Consider the following 20,270-nt stretch of genomic DNA (forward strand, 5'->3'; position numbering starts at 1 on the left):
GTAACCACATTCAAAAATGTGCAGCAGCATCGGCCATTGGAAGAATTCAAACTGAAAGACTGTGATGTGGTCCTGTGTGCTTTTCAGACTGGCTAGAATTGTAAATACTGACAAAATTAAAGTCTAGCAAGAATACAGAGAAGTTTAGGTTATTCACGAATCACTAGAGAGATCAGAAAATGGTAAGGGCTCTGGAAATAAGTTTAATAGTTTCTTTAAAACAGTGGGGCCAGCTCAGCAGATAAGACCACTTGCTGCACTTTCAGAGGACCAGGGTTCAGTTCCCAGAACCTGCATGAGGCAGCTGTAACTTAGAACCACCTGCAACTCTAGCTCCAGAAGACTCAACACCCTCTTTGGTCAATGAGGATACCTACATGACACACATATATACAATCAGGCACACACATGTATAAACTATCTAGATGTACATGTTATAGAGTTATTTATACCCACTTTTCTTCATAATAACCAAAACCTAACATCAAAACACCTCTTCACACATGAAAGACAGGAACAAACTGTGTGGTACATCGTACACAGGATAACTATCAATCAACAGTAAAAATGACAGCATGTGATTGTTACTTAGCAACTATTTGGATGGATCTTAGGGCATTCTACAGATTTTTACAAGTCAGTATCATGAGTCTGAGGGATGGCTCAATATCCCTTGCCTCCATGTCTGACAACCTGAATTCTCTCTCCTGGGCCCACGTGACAGAAGGAGGGAATTGACCCCAGCAAGTTGTTCTCTGACCTCCACATCCATATCCACCTCACTGCACACAATGAACAAGAGAACAAGAGTGTACACACACACATACACACACACACACACACACACACAAAATCATAGAAGCCAGGTTTCATATGGTACCTTTGTATGGCACTATCTCAGTTACAAACGTAAAGGGGACACGCCTGAAGCTGTGAGGAATAGGGAAGAGGCGATAGAAGAATGGTGTAAAACAGGGGGCAGAACACATGATTATGGTGAGGGTTATGCATCCAATTAAATATCATAAAATTATACCTGATGATGGAAATATGAGAGCATGCAAAAAAATGAATGAAATCTAAGCTCTGAGGTTCAGTTCACTGTATTAATCAGGTCAACAGCTTCCTGACTTTCATCATGCAGTGGACTTACTGAAGGTATTGCCATGTGAGAATAAGGATCTTTTGGTATTCTTCTTGTGATTTTTTTTCATGTCTGTAATTACTTGAAAATTATAAGAAGTTTTATAAACAACACTATAAATGTCTACAGCTAAATGGGGATCTTAATAAATCATGGTAAAAAAAACTTGATAAAGCATGAGAGTGATTGAATTTAGAAATTAAGGCTTAGAGAAGCTGGAGAGATGGCTCAGTCCAAAGTGCTTGCCACACAGGCATGTGGGTCTGAGTTTGATCTCTAGTGCCAACATAAAAAGTCAGGTGTGGCAGTGAACACTTGCAAGCCCGGGGCTGAGGAGGTGGAGGTGAGCAAGTTTCTGCCACCCACTGTCCAGTCCAGTCTAATAAGTGAGCCTAAGGGTCACAGTAAGAGATCTTGTCTTATAAAACAAGGTGTATAAACGACACTGAGGTTGACCTCTGGCCTCTACATGCCTGCACATACAGGTGTACACACACTAGACTCACATGCACATACAACTTGCACACATGAACAACCCCACCCCAATACAAAGAAATGAAAAGTTATGAAATGAAAAGAAAAATAAATATAAGAGCAATAGGAGAAAGAAATTGTTAATATGAAAAGTAACTAAGAGGTATGTTAATGAACAATGTTGAAAATTCAAATACATGGGCTAGAGAGATGGCTCAGCGGTTAAGAGCACTGACTGCTCTTCCAGAGGTTCTGAGCAACCACAACACATGGTGGCTCACAGGCATCTGTAGTGGGATCCAATGCCCTCTTCTGGTGTGTCTGAAGAGAGTGACAGTGTACTCACATAAAATAAATAAATCTTTAAAAAAAGAAAGAAAATACAAATACATAATAAACCCAAGAGTTAGATCTTCACAAATAAAAGATAAGCTACTAGCTAGCCAAATCAAGGCAAAGTAAAGGACCCCAGATGCACAAAAGTACAACAAGGATGGGGGCATAGGGGCCAGGGGAGTGCACATAAAACCTAGGGAGACTGGTTTTCTTGCATGGAGTTGAGAACTCTGTCAAAGAACGACGCTTTCTCACAAAGCAACAGGCCAAATGTTTCTGGATGCATAATCTCATTAAATCTTCAAGGAACAAAAAGTCATCTGACATACACACACGATGAGTTTATTCCTTTTATTTTTATACTCTCATTTTCCAACTCCCTCACTAAAAGCCCATCTTAATAAGATTAGTATAGCATATTTACATTTTTTTATTTTCAATGGCTGTGGCTGGGGGAGGTAGGGTGGGTGTGCATGCCATAGAACATGTGAGGAGGTCAAAGATGACTTTGTTGAGTTCCTACCCTGTTGTGGGTTGCAGGGGTGGGCCTCAGATCAACAGGCTTCTCGGGAAGTGCCTTCATGTGCTAAGCCACCTCCCCTATGCCTAGCATGACACATGTGTATAAGCCATACTTTGTCACTGCTGCCACAGTTGTACATCAGCGTCATGGTGTCACGGCGTCATGTTAGGGTGCCATGACCCTCACTCCTCTCTAGTTTTGTTTATTCTTTTCCCATGTTACACGAGACGACTTCTGTGGTCTTTAGTAAACCTGTTAAGATTTCTCCATAAAGGTCATGTACGCTGTGCTTCTGTTTATTCCTTTGTAGATATCTCGCCCTTGTGAACAATCCCAGCTGTTTAGATTGCACTTCTGAAAGCATAAGTCACAGCTGGCACAGGGCAACACTGTTGTGCCGAGAACATTCTCTTGTGCAGGTCTTCCAGCAAGGCTGCAACTCCTAAGCCTTCCCAAACAGCACCATCAACCGGGAGCCACGTGTTCTAACACCAGAACCTATAGGAGAAACTTCTCATCCAAGAGACCAAATTTCTTATCAGTTTGAACAGATTCAGGGCAGATTCTGATTGTTTCTTAGGTAAATTAATAACCATATAACATTGAATACCGGTAATTTAAAGTCTTATAAGAAACCCTAATACACATAAAATCATCTAGAAAAATAAAATACAATTTTGTAAATGCTAAACAAAAACCCACTTTTAAAGAAGTCACTAAATAGCATGTCCATCTTACAAAATGGAGTGAACATACTTGGTAGAGGAAAATTACTGAGTCATATCATTGTCCTTGTATATAGCAAGTATGTCATGTATCACAAGCATCAACGGGATTCAGAGAACTTGGAGTAACTTTAAATGCTTCCATTCGTGAGAAGGTTGGATATGCATCGAAAAAGCACTGGCTTAAACATGACTTGATTCAGCGTTGTCGTTTACAGAAGGGAGTCTGTTGTAAATTAAGACTTTAAACAGCAATTTAAAAATACTAACAAGCCCCAAATAACTGCAGGAAAAATCAACAGAACAATTTTGTAAGATTTTTAACTTTTATGTTTTTATTTTCCCTTAAAAGTAAAACACACACGGAAACAAAGGTATAAATGAATCTCAAAGAACTGCACATAAGCGTGAGGGTTCTTAAGTGTTCGCCGTAAGCATCTCCCTGGTACTAGGGAAGACAGAGAGTGTTTTCTGATTTGACAGCTTCTTCCATTCAGCCTTCCAAACCTATTTATTTTCAGCATCTCTTTTTATAAGGTAAAAGATAAATCTTTGTGATTTGCCAGAAATCCTGTGGGAAATCTCAAAGCCTGTTTTAGATTTAAAAGACACTCTGCAAGCTTTATTTAATTTTCTTCTATATCTCACACCTGATTTGTGGAAGACAAAAATCAAAAAAAGTTGTCAGAGAAGATTTGAATCCTTGATTAAGAGATGGGTGTCTGAGACGCAGTGTCTGGTTGCCTATTGAATCAAAGTGACAAGAAGATGTTCAAATTAAACCAAAGGCAATGGTGCGGGAAAGAGCCTCGCTTCTTTTGTGTGAGGAACTCTTCCCTTCTCTTCCTTTTTCTGTCCCCCTTCCTTAATCATTTCTCTTCTTCCTCTCTCTCCCTTCTCCTTTGCATATTAAAGGCATTAAGTCATAACACATACTGTAAAATTGCAGAGGTCAGTGGCAGGGTCTCTGTTTTCAGGCAGATTATACTGGAAGAGAGAGAGGGACTAGCTCTGGTTTTCTCAGGGCAACCCTGTAGTTTCTACTACCCCCGCTTTAACCTCCGAGCAGGCCACACTACCAGCCACCTTCCTGGATCTCTTGGACCTGCAGATGAGAGACATACACACACATAGCTCATTTTTAACCTGCCTTATGGTTCAGTGGCTGGAGGTTAGTGTGTCCTTTCCTTTACTCCTTGCTCAACACTAACTCTGCCCTTAGCTTAGTTGTATTTCTAATCTTCTGACCGGGGAAGCGGCCAATGGCCACGCCACCTGAAATCTCACATGGCTGGTGACTTTCTCTCCAAATACCCTTTCCTCTTCCTGCATCTCCTAGCCTGCCTGCAGGTACCTGGAAATCCTGCCTCTTCTGACCAATCATTGGCCATTGGCATCTTTATTGCTCGATCAAGAACCAATCGGGAAGCAGGACCTTCAGCGTTCATATGCAGGTTCCTGATCAAAGCATCAGAACCATCCCTACACAACCCTGATTCACACACTGAATGTTCTAGGGCTGGAAAACTGCAACTCAGCAAGGTTGATCACCCTAGAAATAACAACCATAAAGAACAAAGAAACAGTCCACAGTGACAACTATGGCTATATATTCTAGCCTAGAAAATTAATTTTAAAAATAGCCATTCATATAATATTAGTAGGTGAAGACATTAATTAGTAAATCAAGAAAGTGACTTCTCAGAACTAAGTGATTTTTAAAAAATAAAATGTTTGTTTGTTTGTTTGTTTGTTTGCAGTGTTGATCGGGGACAGAATCCAGAGCCTTGTCTGTGCTAGGAAACGTCCTATTAACCCTGCTTAGAGCATTAATATCTTATAATGCTAAGCTTTAAGATTTTCTAATTTATAGTTAAATTATAATAGATGAACATCACTTTTTGTTCTCTGTGATTTTGTTTTGTGTTCTGATGACATTTTAATTCTGATGCAGGTCTAGGATTGGAGATAAGAGTTCAAAGATAAGTTTTTAAAATAAATATAGGATATTATTTGAGGTAATGTGGTACATGGTCACCCTCACCATCTTCAAATGAATCTCTCATTTTAACATAATAAACAAAAGTAGTTGTCACCACAGAAACAAAAGCTCTTCTCTTCAATGATTGCAAAGGAGCCTGAAGCTTTTATTCTTTTGGTGTTTTTTTTTTCTTAGATTATTTTTCTTAACTTTTAAAATAAATAGTTTAAACTTTAGGGACTGGACAGATGGCTCAGTGGTTAAGAGTGCTGGTTGCTTTCCAGAGGACCCAGGTTCAATTCCCAGAACCCATATGGCAGCTTCCAACCATCTATAACTCCAGTTTCAGGGGATCTGACACTCTCACACAGACATGCATGCATGCAAAACACCAGCAAACATTAAATAAGAATAAATAAATAAATCATTAAAATATTTAGGAGTTTAAATTGTCAGCATTTGAGGTTATAAATTTATTTATTAACCTAAAAAGTAAAAATCAGAATTAAACCCCAACCTGTGAGAACTGAGAAAAGAATTTATAACATTTTCCAGCTATCAGAAGAACCTAGCAAATCAACAGCATTGCCCTGAGCCAGCTGTGATTTACCAGAAGTGTAATCTAAACAGCTGGAATTGTTAACAGGGGCAAGACATCTACAGAGAAAAGAGCAGACACAAACCCACAGGATCCTGATGAAGGCATCTCAACACGTTATTAAAGGTCTCAGAAAAGGGCCTGTATGTGAGAGGCATTCCTGTTTGAGCTAATCATGCAATGTAGTAAAGATTTCTATTCCTCGCCATTCATTTATAAACTGTATCTATTCCAATGATGGTCCTGCTCTATAGTTTTCGCAAGATAATGATGGAATTGATGAGTCTTTGTAAGGAGTGGTGTGGGGGGTGGGGTGGGGAGGAGATTCGTTTTATTAGAGATTAGGATTCACTGCTACAGCAAAGTGACGAACACTCTGTGGTATGTACACAGGTCTGAAACAGATCCTTATGGATGTGGGAAGTTGCATACAGTGGAAGTGACTCTACACATCAGTGGGGGAAAGGGCAGAGAGCAGAAAAGTAGTTCACAAACCAGTGAAAAGAAAATCAGACACCTTCATAATACCCCTCACTGAAGGCTACAATGGGCAAATCAAAGGCTTGAATAGAAATTGCAAAATAAAAAAGGTGGAGCAAAATGTTGTCTACAGGAGCAAAGACATAAAATTTCAGAAGCACAAGACATCACATTTATTGCATTACAGCTTAATGATGTCTGTTCAACAGATGCTACAACTAACAGGGTTGATTCATAACAGACAAATGACCCATCTAAATCAGGAAGTGAATTATTATCTAGAATACCCATATAATTGATAAGAAGATAACAATCTTGGTCTTAAAAACCCACAAAGAAAGTGAGTTGTGATGGTGTACACCTTTAATCCCAGCACTTAGAAGACAGAGACAAGTGGATCCCTGTGAGATCCAGGCCAGCCTAGTCTATATAATGAGTTCCAGGCCATCCAGAGCTACGTAGAAAGATATTGTCTTAAAAAAAAACAAGGCAGCCAGATCAGGGACAGAGTCTCAGCCTCGCCGCCACCGTCGCCACCGCCGCCCAGAGACTGCTGAGCCGCGTCCGTGTGCCGCCACCCACTCCGGACACAGAATATCCAGTTATGGATAAAAATGAGCTGGTGCAGAAGGCCAAGCTGGCCGAGCAGGCAGAGCGATATGATGACATGGCAGCCTGCGTGAAGTCTGTCACTGAGCAGGGAGCTGAGCTGTCGAATGAGGAGAGGAACCTTCTCTCTGTTGCTTATAAAAACGTTGTAGGAGCCCGTAGGTCATTGTGGAGGGTCGTCTCAAGTATTGAGCAGAAGACGGAAGGTGCTGAGAAAAAGCAGCAGATGGCTCGAGAATACAGAGAGAAGATCGAGACGGAGCTGCGTGACATCTGCAACGATGTACTGTCTCTTTTGGAAAAGTTCTTGATCCCCAATGCTTCGCAACCAGAAAGCAAAGTCTTCTATTTGAAAATGAAGGGTGACTACTACCGTTACTTGGCCGAGGTTGCTGGTGGTGATGACAAGAAAGGACTTGTGGACCGTCACAGCAAGCATACCAAGAAGCATTTGAAATCAGCAAAAAGGAGATGCAGCCGACACACCCCATCAGACTGGGTCTGGCCCTCAACTTCTCTGCGTTCTATTACGAGATCCTGAACTCCCCAGAGAAAGCCTGCTCTCTTGCAAACACAGCTTTCGATGAAGCCATTGCTGAACTTGATACATTAAGTGAAGAGCCGTACAAAGACAGCAACGCTAATAATGCAGTTACTGAGAGACAGCTTAACATTGTGGACATCCGATACCCAAGGAGATGAAGCAGAAGCGGGAGAAGGAGGGGGAAATTAACCGGCCTTCCAACCTTTGTCTGCCTCATTCTAAAATTTACACAGTAGACCATTTGTCATCCATGCTGTCCCACAGATAGTTTTTTTGTTTACGATTTATGACAGGTTTATGTTACTTCTATTTGAATTTCTATATTTCCCATGTGGTTTTTATGTTTTAATATTAGGGGAGTAGAGCCAGTTAACTTTAGGGAGTTACTCGTTTTCATCTTGAGGTGGCCAATATTGGATGTGGAATTCTTACACGAGTTACACATGTTTGGCATAGTACTTTTGGTACATTGTGGCTTCAGAAGGGCCAGTGTTAAAACTGCTTCCATGTCTACGCAAAGAAAACTGCCTACATATTGGTGTGTGCTGGCGGGGAATAATCAGGATAATGGGTTCCAGTCATGAGTGTAGTCTTTGTGGGTACTGTAAGGCTTGGGGCACTTGTGAGGCTGTGACACAAGCACCCTGTGGATGCACGCTAGGATCCTGTGTCTCTGCGTGCACACTCTTGACCACAGCTCCAGAAGTCGTCTCTAGACAAAGTCGTGACCCAATTTACTCTGGTAAGGGCAGAAACGGTTCACATTCCATTATTTGTAAAGTTACCTGCTGTTTGCTTTCATTATTTTTGCTACACATTTTATTTGTATTTAAATGTTTTAGGCAATCTAAGAACAAATGTAAAAGTAAAGATGCAGTAAAAATGAGTTGCTTGGTGTGCCCGGCTCCATACGTATCAAGCACAGCGGTAAACAGAATCCCATGTATTTAACTTTTTTTTTTAAGTTTTTTGTTTTGTTTTGTTTTGTTTTTGCTTTTGTGATTGTTTTTCTTTTTGATACTTGCCTAACATGCATGTGCTGTAAAAATAGTTAACAGGGAAATAACTTAAGATGACGGCTAGCTTTGTTTTAATGTCTTAACAAATTTTCATGAACAATCCAAGCATAATTGTTAAGAACACATGTATTAAAGTTCATGTAAGTGGAATAAAAGTTTTATGAATGGACTTTTCAACTACTTTTCTCTACAGTTTTTCATGTAAATTAGTCTTTTGGTTTTGAGACTTCTCCAAAGGAAATTGTCTCCTTATTCCCTCTTGGCAGCTGATGGGCTTTTACCAATTTTGAATGCAGAGTTTATCATAACAAAAAACGCTAATGTAGCCTCCATACTCAGCCACCTCCCACATCTTCCCGTTACTCCTCAACAATTGAAGTGGACTTTTATGGGGTGATTGGCAAAAGGTAATGTGTTCCATTGATAATTTTGGCCTATGGAGTTTTCTAACTTAGGAAGCCACAATGTTCGTTCTTGGCCCATGTGACTGACACTGGGCAGCATTAACTCTTAAGTTCTGTGCTTCCAAGTCGCTGTTGGTTTTAAGAATTTCCTGATGCTCTTACAGTTTGCCTGGGATTCTAGTCCTCTATTTCCATGTTGGGCACAGGCTCACTTCCCTTTTAATGTCTTGTCATCAACCATTCCAACTTGGTGGCCATGGATTTGGGACAAAGCCCCATGATCTTTCTGGCTCCACTCAGTGTCTAAGACACCTGCTTCCCCTGCCTGCCTCCCACAGCCTCCCCTCATCCTCTCTACAGCCCAGCTTGCCTCAGTCCTGCCCTAAATGGTCTGTCACCGTCTCCCTTTAAAATCCTTCCTCCTCCCCTCCTCCTTCTCATATAATGATGGGGCTAAGTCACATCCAAAGCTCACATCCTACCGAGTATTTCCTCAGTACTTTACAGAAAACACCAAACAAAAATGCCATTTTACAAGAGGTGTATCTTTTTTCTTTTAGAATGTAAGCTCATCCAGAGCAGGGACAATGTTTTCTGTATGTTCTATTGTGCCTAGTACACTGTAAATGCTCAATAAATATTGATGATGGGAAAAAAAAATAACAAAAAAGTAAAGGACATATCTTTGTACCAAAACCAGGACAGAAGAAGAAATTCTAAAATTAGGGGCACTAATTTTAAATTTTAATTTAGATTTAGGGAGCGCTATCAGGTCAGGAAAATATGAACTGAATAAATATTCAAAGTAATTCTCCCCTTTGAGTTGTACTATAGGAAACAGAAATATCTATGACCGCAGGAACAAAAGATCTAACCGGTCTGTGAGAATATAAGTGTCACAGGTCTGAGGACTCAAAGCCCAGAAAAGCATCTATACATTCTCGATTGTATTTATCTCCCTTCCAGGGAGGCTCCGGGAGAAGTTGCAACCACTGGAGCTAGTTATAACTTTCAACTGGTGCTGTTAACCCTCATTTCTCAAAATAAAGAGAGGCGATAATGATAATTCAGCTCTCATTTCAGCCCATCAGCAAAGCTGGTGACATGACTCTTAACTTCAGTCCTATGGGCCGCCATGTGGCAAAAAGGAGGTTCTTAACCTACCCATTCTAGTAGTGTTTGCTTGTTCTCCTACAAAACCAAGTACAAGTATGTTCAGTAATCACTAGGTCAGTGCTCTGCTCTACCCAGTGAGCTTCTGTGTCCTCGCACAGACTACTGAGCACACCATAGTCGACCTAACCTAACATGCAAACCTAGTGCAAAGTGTCAAATCCTGTAGAGATCTTAGAGATTATCTTGAAGCCGACATGCTACAAACACACAATGACTGTTGCAGTAAAGTACTTTGAGATGCTGAACATAACTTTACATTTTTATTACCTTTAAACATTGTGTCAACATTAGCTTACTTGATAAGTAAAAATTGTGGAAAACACACCAACTAGGATGAGCTAATTACTTATATTGCGATATAAGTGATAAATTAGAGAAGCTTGTCTTCATTTAAATGATATTAGTAAATTAATTAGTGTCATTAATAACTAATAAGGAAACTAATAAATAAATAGTGAACATCTGCCAAATGTTTACTTTAGTTCTGTGGATTCCAATTCTTAAAAGGTGTCTGGGCCAGGTCTGGAGATACATCTGTGTAATAGCTGCACTCAGAGGTACAGCAAAATTGAGATCAGCTTGGTCTACGCAGCAGGTTCCGTCCCAGCCAGGGCCACATAGTAAGACCCTGTCTCAGAAGCAAACAAACAAAATTCTGAGTTAACTGGAGGAAAAAAAATAGCACATTGTCATGGTATGTTAAATAATTTTATGTTTAATTATTCTACATGTTAAGGATTTTATATAAGCACTCATTTATTTTATATAGGCATTTATTCATTTTATAAACCAACCAGAAAAAAAGTAATTGTAGTTTTAAAATACTTTGTAATTTAATTTGTTTACATCCTCAGAAATAGGAATACAAACACATATGTTGAGAAGAAACGGCATTTCATAATTGCAGACAAAGAGCCAATGGCTTTAATTCTACAGTTACAGTCCCCGGCTGAGGGACACAAGAGCCAACAACTAAAAATGAAAACTAAATGCTTTCTGTAGCAGTTATGAAAGAGATGTTCTCATTTTCACAATAGACATGACATTTTTAATTGATTGGCATTCAAAATGGGCAAACATGTAAGCTTCACGAACTAACAAAACAAAAACTTAAACCTTCTGCTAAATTATCTATTATGTCTCACCATCAAGACGGTAGACCATCTTCTGTCTAGCTGGCTACACCATAAAGCTAAATCCTTAGTTTTTCTGTCTTGAAGGAGATATAATTCCTTCAATGTATTGCTGAGTCAAAACCAAAACCAATCAAGAAATGAATTGAGAGGGAGAAACCCCAGTGACTCTGAGTCTGCAAAATCAAAGATTTAGTCCCATTCAGAATTCTCCTCTCAACACCAAGAGGGGGTGGCATGGGGGAGGGTGTCATTTAAGCTGTTCAGGAGATGGACATCTCTGGGTACATAGTTCCCCAGGGCCTATCAGTTTACAAGGCAAAATCATAAATATACAAATATAAAGTGAATATTTGGTGAAGATTTCAGCTTAGCTCATTCACTAATGAAGAAACCTGTAATGTGTTTCAAGTGATTTAAAGAAAGACTTGAGTTACAGAGACTCTACTCCTTAGCAAATAAAATTGTTTACACTGTCAATGTAAGGAACCATTTCTACAGCTAACAACTGGAAACACCTACATTATAAACAGTTCTAGAAGTTACTTTGATTTCTACAAATATTGTATCGCTGTTTTCTCCAAGATGGAGCATTTTGGGGGAGGGAGGATCAATCCTAAGACTCTGGAAATGTGTAGAACTTACTAGACTCAAAAACATCAGGAAGCTATAAGACTCTGAGATCCCTTTCCAAGATTATCTGAGCAAGGAACATTTTGGGAGGTAATGGGGAGCAGTAACTCAGCTAGAGCCACCTCTAAGTTGCCAGGCAACCGCAATCATTTGGCTTCCTTGAATCATCACCCTACAATGGGTGGGGCTCTTACAGCCACCTTTGAGTCACACGTGTTCCTGTAGGTAACACTTCCCCCATGTTCCTGTAAGTCCAATAAACTCATTGGTTTTCCAAGCTAGACTTTGGTGGAATAAGTTTTTGATCTGTCATTGGGGCCCTGTTTGGAATAAACAGACCTTTGTTAACTTCTTCCCAGGAAATGTTATGCAAAGCAATTGTAGCCCAAAGAGACAATCAGAACCAAAGAGGAGTTAGGGAGGATTGGTTACATGGTCCCGTTGATGGGTGATAAGACATACAATTGGTGCTGATAGTAGAGAGAGTAGAGCATCTATTGGAGAAGTTTTAATATGGCTGCCTTTCCTGGTGCAGCATAAGATGATGTGTCTCCTTGATGTAGTCGCAGTTGCATGTTACCAGTTAATAAGACACACTACTGAGTCTGAGCTGCCTGGGAATGGAACATCCTTGGAGGTAATTGCAGAGTGGCTATCTTCCTCGGCATGGTATAATGATTGGGGTCTACTGTGTGAGTATGGACATGCCCCCAAACAGATGATGGACTAGAGAATATATTACAGTCACCCAAAGCAGCACACCTATGAGACTTGTTCATGAATGGGCAGTTGCATGATCTTGGCTGTGGAAGAGAAGACATCCAACCGAGGGTCCACTATCTTCTTAGAAGGACCTCATCTTCAGGGAAGAACTTCAATGAGAAAGAAGCAACAGATTCTCCTCTCCACATTATCCCCTGACTTGGCAAGAAAGTGGAAAATGGAGAGGACGAGGTAGTCTGGACCCTTCTCACAAATGGCAGGATACATGGGAAAGAGAAGACAAATTAGATGTGTACTAAAGAGCATGTCCTGGATCTGAAGACTTGAACCCCATGGAAAGAACTAGGTAGGATGGAGAAAATATGGTAAGAGTGGTGAAAACTGCCTATCAGAGCTAACTTGCAATACAAAGAAAAAGGAGAATCTGTTGCAGGACAGTTGATCACACTGTGAAGCCCAAGACTGCATCCTAGAAAAACCTGTTTCTAGTTGAGGTGTGGCTCTAGCACACACCTTTAAACCAAGAGTTTCCTGTTTACTGTAAACAGTATTGAATAAGTCAACCATAGGTCAAGAGGCAGAGCAAGCACCCAATGGACAGGGAGTGAACATAGGAAAGTGAGAGGAAGTCAGAAGGATAGATAAATGCATAGGAAGTAGAAAGGAGGGACATTTCGTTTGGAGGGTTTTTACTACTGTGTGGAGAAGGACAATACACCAAGAATACACCTTTTTCTTCTGGGACATCAGTTGAGGAGGAAGATCTGCTGGGTGTTTTCTCTACCTCTCTGAGTTAGCAGGCTTCTCCCCCAGCATCTGGCTCCCACATCTTCCTTTGGTACAATCAAATGATTGGGATTTTGTTTTTTTAAAGAAAAAATACAAGAATCCATAACTCAATGTGCACATGAGAGGCCTTACCTTACAGGAAACTATGATTCTCAAGGAGTACTTTATATCAGAACTCTTTGAATTGGTAAAGAATTTTAAAACAAACAAAAACAGCAAATACCTCTTCCAGCTGGAATCATGAAGCTGTGAAACACATGGGTCAATAGGATCAGCCCGGGTGATGTCAAAAGAGAGAAACTGGGTAAGGGAGCAGCTACATCACCTAAAGCATCTCAAGGGAAAACAGTCTGTGATGGACAGGATCACATGAGCCACAGGAACCCTTGGCTATCTCTAGCTGTGGTCACCATAGGCAACACAGAGAGAAACAAGCAAAGTTTGGTGCCCAGTTCACTGAGATGGATTGGGCTTTGTCATAGGAGAATTAAGAAAGTCAGTTCGACAGAACCTCAGGGCTGGTTTGGAGCTTTATTGGGTTTGCTGAGCCCTGTGGTGGGCCATGATCTTTAGGATGTAAGAGAGGCCCTTGTTGGTGAGTCTGAATCCCTTTGACCAACAACATGTAAGTAGGATCAAAAGGTGCTATAGGATTAGGAGGAGTTGAAAGGAAGCAAGGAAGCAAAGGAGGAGAAAGAGAAGGCAGGAAAACAGGGAGACAGAAAGGAAGGACAGACAGTATCGTTTGTCTGGGTTCCTTCAAGGCAGGCACAGAGAGCTCTGTGTGGAACTGTTGTTCCATTGACAGACAGCCAAATACTGTGGTAGCAGCTTCGGGAAGGCTTTAAAACCTAAACAAAAGTTCGCCAAAGAGGTAAAAAGAAAGAGCTGAACAACAAACAGATTCAAAAAAAAATTAAGCTTGCATAGGCCAGTTATCCCCCCAGAGTAACTGCATCTCTCCCCTGCATCTCAAGAAAGGATACGGAAGTAGATATTGTTCTCTCTCTCTCTCTCTCTCTCTCTCTCTCTCTCTCTCTCTCTTTCTCTCTGTCTCACACACATACACACACATACACACACATACACACACACACACTACACACACACACACAAATAAATATAAAATTTAAAAATCAGACATCATATCATCCTATCCAAGGCTCAAAAAAAACCATTATGAAAATGGGACAAAAATACAAAAACCAAGGTAAAAGGTAAAGTGTCAAGAAGCTGCTGCCTCCAAAATGAAGCATCCCCCTCCCAGAAGACAGAGGGAGGCTCAAACTATGCAGAAAGCTGACAAAATTAGCAAGAATTGGTTGGGTTCATTAGAAAGCTACACAGTTCATCAGGACCTCCATGAGCAATAGACAGTTGCAGGGTGAGACGTGACCCTGGGATTGAGCTGCCTGCAGGTTTCACAGGAAACACTGGTAATGCAGGAGTACCATGATGCAATTTTCTTGAGTCATCACCCACACTGAGGTAGAGCTTTCCAGTAATGCAGTGATCTTTGCATCACCCGTCTAGCCCCTCCCCTACTCTCACATAAGTAACTCCAGTGAATTCCTTGCTCACCAACCTATACTGTGGCAGGTTCTTTCCTTTGCTCTATCATTGGTAGCTTATGTGGGATAGCCCCCCTCCCCCCCCCCACCACACACACACACAGCAAAGTTACACAATAGACTTGGGAAATAGTCTATTCAAACATACTCAAGGCAAAGATGACCTGTATGGTGGGTGAGGCAATTAACCACCCATTAACTTTAATGTGCTGGCAAAGATTTCACAGAAGACCAAAGATGGCATTCATTCATAAGAAGCAAAAGCAGTGTAAGAGAAATCAACAGCAAGCAGAGGGTGGGGAAGATTGGAATGTGGTTGGATGAGAGGCCACTGACTAAACAGAGTAGAAGAGTTGAGGCTCAGGGGTCACAGAGGAAGATGCTGTCCAGTAAGTACTAAGCTCTCCAGACAAAGCCACAGGCTGCAGACAGGTGTCCGCAGAAAGCAGTGTGGTGACTGATAGCAAAAATAAAAAAATAAACAAATAAAAATAAATTAAAAAACAACAAAAAAGGAAAAAGCCAAAGATGTGGATTACATCAAAGCACTTGGAACTTTACATAGCAGCTGTTTCGTGCCTATGAAAATCTGCGGGCATTGTTAACCTTGGGAAAGAGAGCTGGTGAGAATTACTCAGGTCTGCTACAAATATTTAAACTCAACAAAATAACAAACTCTGACTACTGACCTCACCAAAATTGAATTAAAATTATATATAACATAAATTCATACACACATACATATACATATATATGTATATACATACATGTGTATATATGAATAAATGTGCATATATGTGTATATATATGGGAGAGGCAGCAGTGGAATAAAAGTATTAAGTTTTTTTTTTTTTTTTACATTCACTGATGGAACCAGTAGAAAATGTCTGAAACGATCATCATAAAGAGACAGAAGTTTATTATTTTGAAATGTAGACTTTATAGCAAAGTGACTAAAATATAGAAATGGACACTTCAGAGAGACAGGAGTTCGGTGCCCAGGGATGTGACAAAGCACTCCCTTGTCATTATAAATCCTCTAGTAATCTGACTTTTATATAATAACTGCACACAATGCTTGGAGAAAAAATGAAAAATTATGGGGAAAGTATTGCCTTTAAAACGCTCACATGCAAACAAGACACTGGGGATATCGTTATGTTGTGGTGGCACCTGCCTTTAATCCCGGCACTGGGAAGACAGAAGCAGACAAATCTCAAGGCCAGCCTGGTCTACAGAGTAAGTTCCAGGATAGCCAGGGCTACACAGAGAAACTCTTTGTGTGTAGGGGGGGTGGGCGGGTGGAATTGATTTCCTTAACTTTAAAAACTTTTTAAAATGAAAAATACTAGTTACTCACTTTAAAATAAAGAAAGGACAGAAGTCCCTCACAGAAGAGGGTGAAAAGTCACAGGTATTTGAAAGAAATCCACACTAAAATAACAAAGTCAACATTTAGAAATATATCTGGTTGGCAAAATGATTTAAATTGATGACACACAGAGCTGTCAAAAGCGTGACCAGAACTGTTTTAATGGTCATATGACAGGAAAACCTACATGGAAACTATTCTGACATTTTCTGCAGTGTGTGCAAAATATTAGTTAAAAATAGATCAAAGCAGCACTGTTTGTAATTATAAATAATAAAGAAAATAAGCCAATGGCCTCCAAGTCCTAACTGGCTACTGTAATTGTGATACTTACAGCTGTAATATAATAATTACATAATCTCCATATAATCAGAGAGAACTCGGAGGCTTTCTGCTGTGCTGAGGACAAATTTGCCAAAATTTGTTAAATAAAAGGACAGACAAAGGCCCAAGTAACTGAGTTGCTGTGACAAGACCCCTGAGAGAGCAAAGAAGGAGGGAGAATCTCTCGGCTTACAGATTTAAAGAGCTCAACAGCAGCCTCTTGGCCTCATGCACTTGAACAGAACAGCACAGTGGTTCATTCCTTACAAGAGCATGGTGGGAGGAAATGCTCACCTCATGCTGACGGGAGCAGCATAGGATGGCGTAAGAAGGAACCAGAACAAGCTGTTACCCAGTGACCTACTTCTTCCGACTAGACCCTGCTTTTCACTTTTCACCACTCCCAACAATGGCATCATATTATGGCTCCATAAACAGATCCATGGATTGATTAAGTCAGTATCCAATCACTTGCCAAAAGCCCATCAGCTGATCACTGACTTCCCAGCATATGAGGGTACAGGACACATTTCATACCCCAACCATAACCACACATTCATTGATCCTGCCGGAACATACTCTCCCTGTACCCATGTATTGAAAACTTTATTTGATGTAGCAGTATCGAGTGATGGGCCTTTCTAAAGGTATCTAGCTAGTAAGGACTCTGTCTGAAAGTATGGACTGATGCCCTGTAAAGTGCCTGCAGGGGCCAGTTTGCCCTGCCTGACCCCTCCCACCTTTTACCAGTTAAGAATACAGCAAGAGGGTCTTCTCCACATACCAGTGCCTTAATCTTGGGCTTACCAGACTCTAAAACCACGAGGGAATCCATTTATACATTTATAAAGGGAATCCTTTATAAATTATATGTTGAGTTTTCTGAATTAGCAGCAGAAAATAATCTAAGACTGTTGTATTTTCCTTTTTGGACAAAAGGCAAGAGAGGAGGTAGGACATGCCTTTAGATGTAAGTATATGTGCATAAGCCAACCCTGGAAACATGCACAGGAAGTCAGTATGAGCGGGTTCCTCTGGCAGCAGCCACCATGGGAAGTGAACATGGGTGGACCCAGGTTTCATCCTCTTCCTTTGCAAAGCACTTGACTCAAGAGCTACATAAATAAATCACTGAGCAAGTGAATAAAATATAAATCGATAAATGAGAAGGCAGCAGATCGTATGTGTTGGTCTGGAAACATTTACACAATACGTTAGGTAGTCCTTTGATGAAGGGCAGATAACAGGAAGCAAATTCCAGGAGAGTGTGGTGATAAATAGCCACCAGAATCCCAAAGGTCCTGGAGGGGAGAGCAGGGCAGGCCCTCTGCAGAGGAGGTGAGGTAGTTAGCACTGGCCCTGGCCTTGAAGCACACTTGCTCATGCTAAGAGGGAAGGGAAGGAGCAAGGGACAATGGTCTCCTTCCAACCACGGTGACCTGGGATTAGTGAAGGCCTCCCACCTCCCTGCTCTCCTTCCTGCCATCTGGAGCAAAAGCAGACTGTGGGTGACAAGGACCCTGTGACCAGATGGATCTCCTCTACCCTCTTCCCACTTAGGCCTGAAGCTGAAAACCAGCCTGCCAGTTCACACCCAACTCACACCAGCCCGTGAGCACTCAGTGCTGCCTAGGTGCCCTCAGAAGCCCTACATGTGGTCTTCCATCCCTGTGGATAAGAACAGGCTTCCCTGGTTCCTGTGACCTCAGAAGGGAATCAGGGTAGGAAAGGGATATCCGCGCTGGGTTGGTGTGATGGTTGACGTTGATTGTTGACCTGATGGGATCTAGAACCACCTAAGAGACAAATCTCCAGGTGTGTCAGTGAGGAATTTTCTAGGCTGGGTTGAGGTGGGAAGAGCTATTCTAGGTGTGGGTAGCACCGCCCCGTGAGCTACAGAACGAGACTTACTCCAAAAGAGAAAGCCGACTGAGCACTGTCATTCAGGTTCTTGCTTTTTGACTGTGGACGCGTTGTGAGAAGCTGCCCTACACTCCTGCTGCCATGGTTCCCCACCATAATGAACTGGAACCCCTCCAATCAGGAATCAAAATAAGCCTTTCTTCCCTTAAGTGCTTTTATCAGGTATTTAGCAAGTCACAGCAGACAAGAAAACCAAGCACTACAAAGAGCTAGCAGCACCTGGGATTCTCACAGCAGCCCAGCCTTGGTCCAAACGAGTCCTTGCTACTCCACCAACTCTCCGCCCAGTGGCTGCCCTTAGAATGATGTGCCAGGTAGGAGGGAAGCCATAGCCATGGCTATCATTCCTAACTATTCCAGAGGTCTGGCTCTCCCATATCCAGGGCGCCACATGGAGTCCCAGGGGACCCTGTGAGACAGACACTCCACCTGTCCTGGATCTAGCTCATTCTCTGTTCTCATTTATGCATAGCCTTATGAGAGTGTGCAAGTTAGCTTGTTGCTTCCTAGGTCTGCCATGCTTTAGGGTATACAATACACACTTGGTTCTCATACTTTGCTGGGCATCAGAGTCAAGTGTGAAACTAATGGAGCACAGAGAGACTTACGACCTGGGGTGGGGGAGGGGGAGGGAGACAAGGTAAACCAGACAGAACAGTTTCTAGGTTCAAATCCATCATCATCTAACTGTGTGGTCTTTGTGAACGCACCTAGCCTCTCTGAGTTTCAGCACCTTCATCCTTAAAGTGAGAACTCAGTGATACCCCCTCTTTAGTGAAATAGGACAGGCCAAGTGCTCAGCACTCAAAAGGCCACCATTGTCCTTCCGTTCTTGGGTCAAACCACTTACTGGAACATCACACTGAATAATAGAAGTTTTTGAATGGTGCATCTTCATTGATTTTAGGACATCAAACACACTTGATAAATGGGTGGAGAGTACATGGACCAATATCGTATTGATCAGTTCACCAACGCTTTTATTTAGCTTGAAGTCTCGAAGAGAAGAATTGTTAATAGTTCACAGAACCACTGGTGATCAAAGTCCTTCTGACCTTCCAGTTCCAGGAGATACTCAGAGTTAGGGCTTACCACTGTAGAAAGACCTGCCCCAGATCACACCCCAAGCAAGCAGCGCTCATTCTGCCTGTGTTTGCATGCTCTGCAGGCACTACCCAAGGGGCAAAGTCAGGTGGCTCCTAAGCCCTCAGAGACAGTAGAAAAACGGATTCTGCCTGGTCAGGCATTCCTTGGGTCTGGCAGAAGGGGACAGGGCAATTGTTCCACTGGGTACAGCTGCCAAGTACCCCTGGAGAGGTTAAGAACACCCTATGGAAAGTGGTGGTGGTTCGGACTGAAGCCTTCAGCTCCTTCCTTCTCTGAACTGCAGGATGACAGAAGGGAAGGAACCACTGAGAACCAGAACAATGTCATCCCTGGGTCCCTGGGAGAAATGAGAATTTGTGACCTTACTCTCCTGCTCTGCCTTCTGGGATGCAAGTAGATAAGGCACCACGTATGTAAAAAGCTGAGACAAGACCCAGCCCTTCCTGTAGATCAAAGAAATCCCAGGCCCCCTTTCTCCTGTGGCCTACAGACAGATCCAGTGGACTTTCTGGTCCCCACGGAGAGCACATGCAATAGGGCTAAAGTCACAGGGGCATTGCCTCAAAGGGGAGGTAGAGATGGTGTCTTCCTGGAGACACTGGGGAACATGCAGCACAGAGCCTTCTTCATTCTGAAGGACGTATAGCTTCTTCCTTCGGGGGAAGCGAAGGGACTAGGAAGA

General features: G+C 41.8%; 1 pseudogene; it reads left to right on the top strand.

Annotated features, from left to right (window-relative positions):
• Nucleotides 1-6,756: 6,756 nt before the first annotated feature.
• Nucleotides 6,757-7,701, top strand: LOC110301825 (14-3-3 protein zeta/delta pseudogene; annotated as a pseudogene).
• The last annotated feature ends 12,569 nt before the right edge of the window (nt 7,702-20,270 follow it).

The sequence above is a fragment of the Mus caroli genome, unplaced genomic scaffold, assembly GCF_978045245.1.
Source record: "Mus caroli unplaced genomic scaffold, Mus_caroli_1 scaffold_11, whole genome shotgun sequence".
Lineage (NCBI taxonomy): Eukaryota > Metazoa > Chordata > Mammalia > Rodentia > Muridae > Mus > Mus caroli.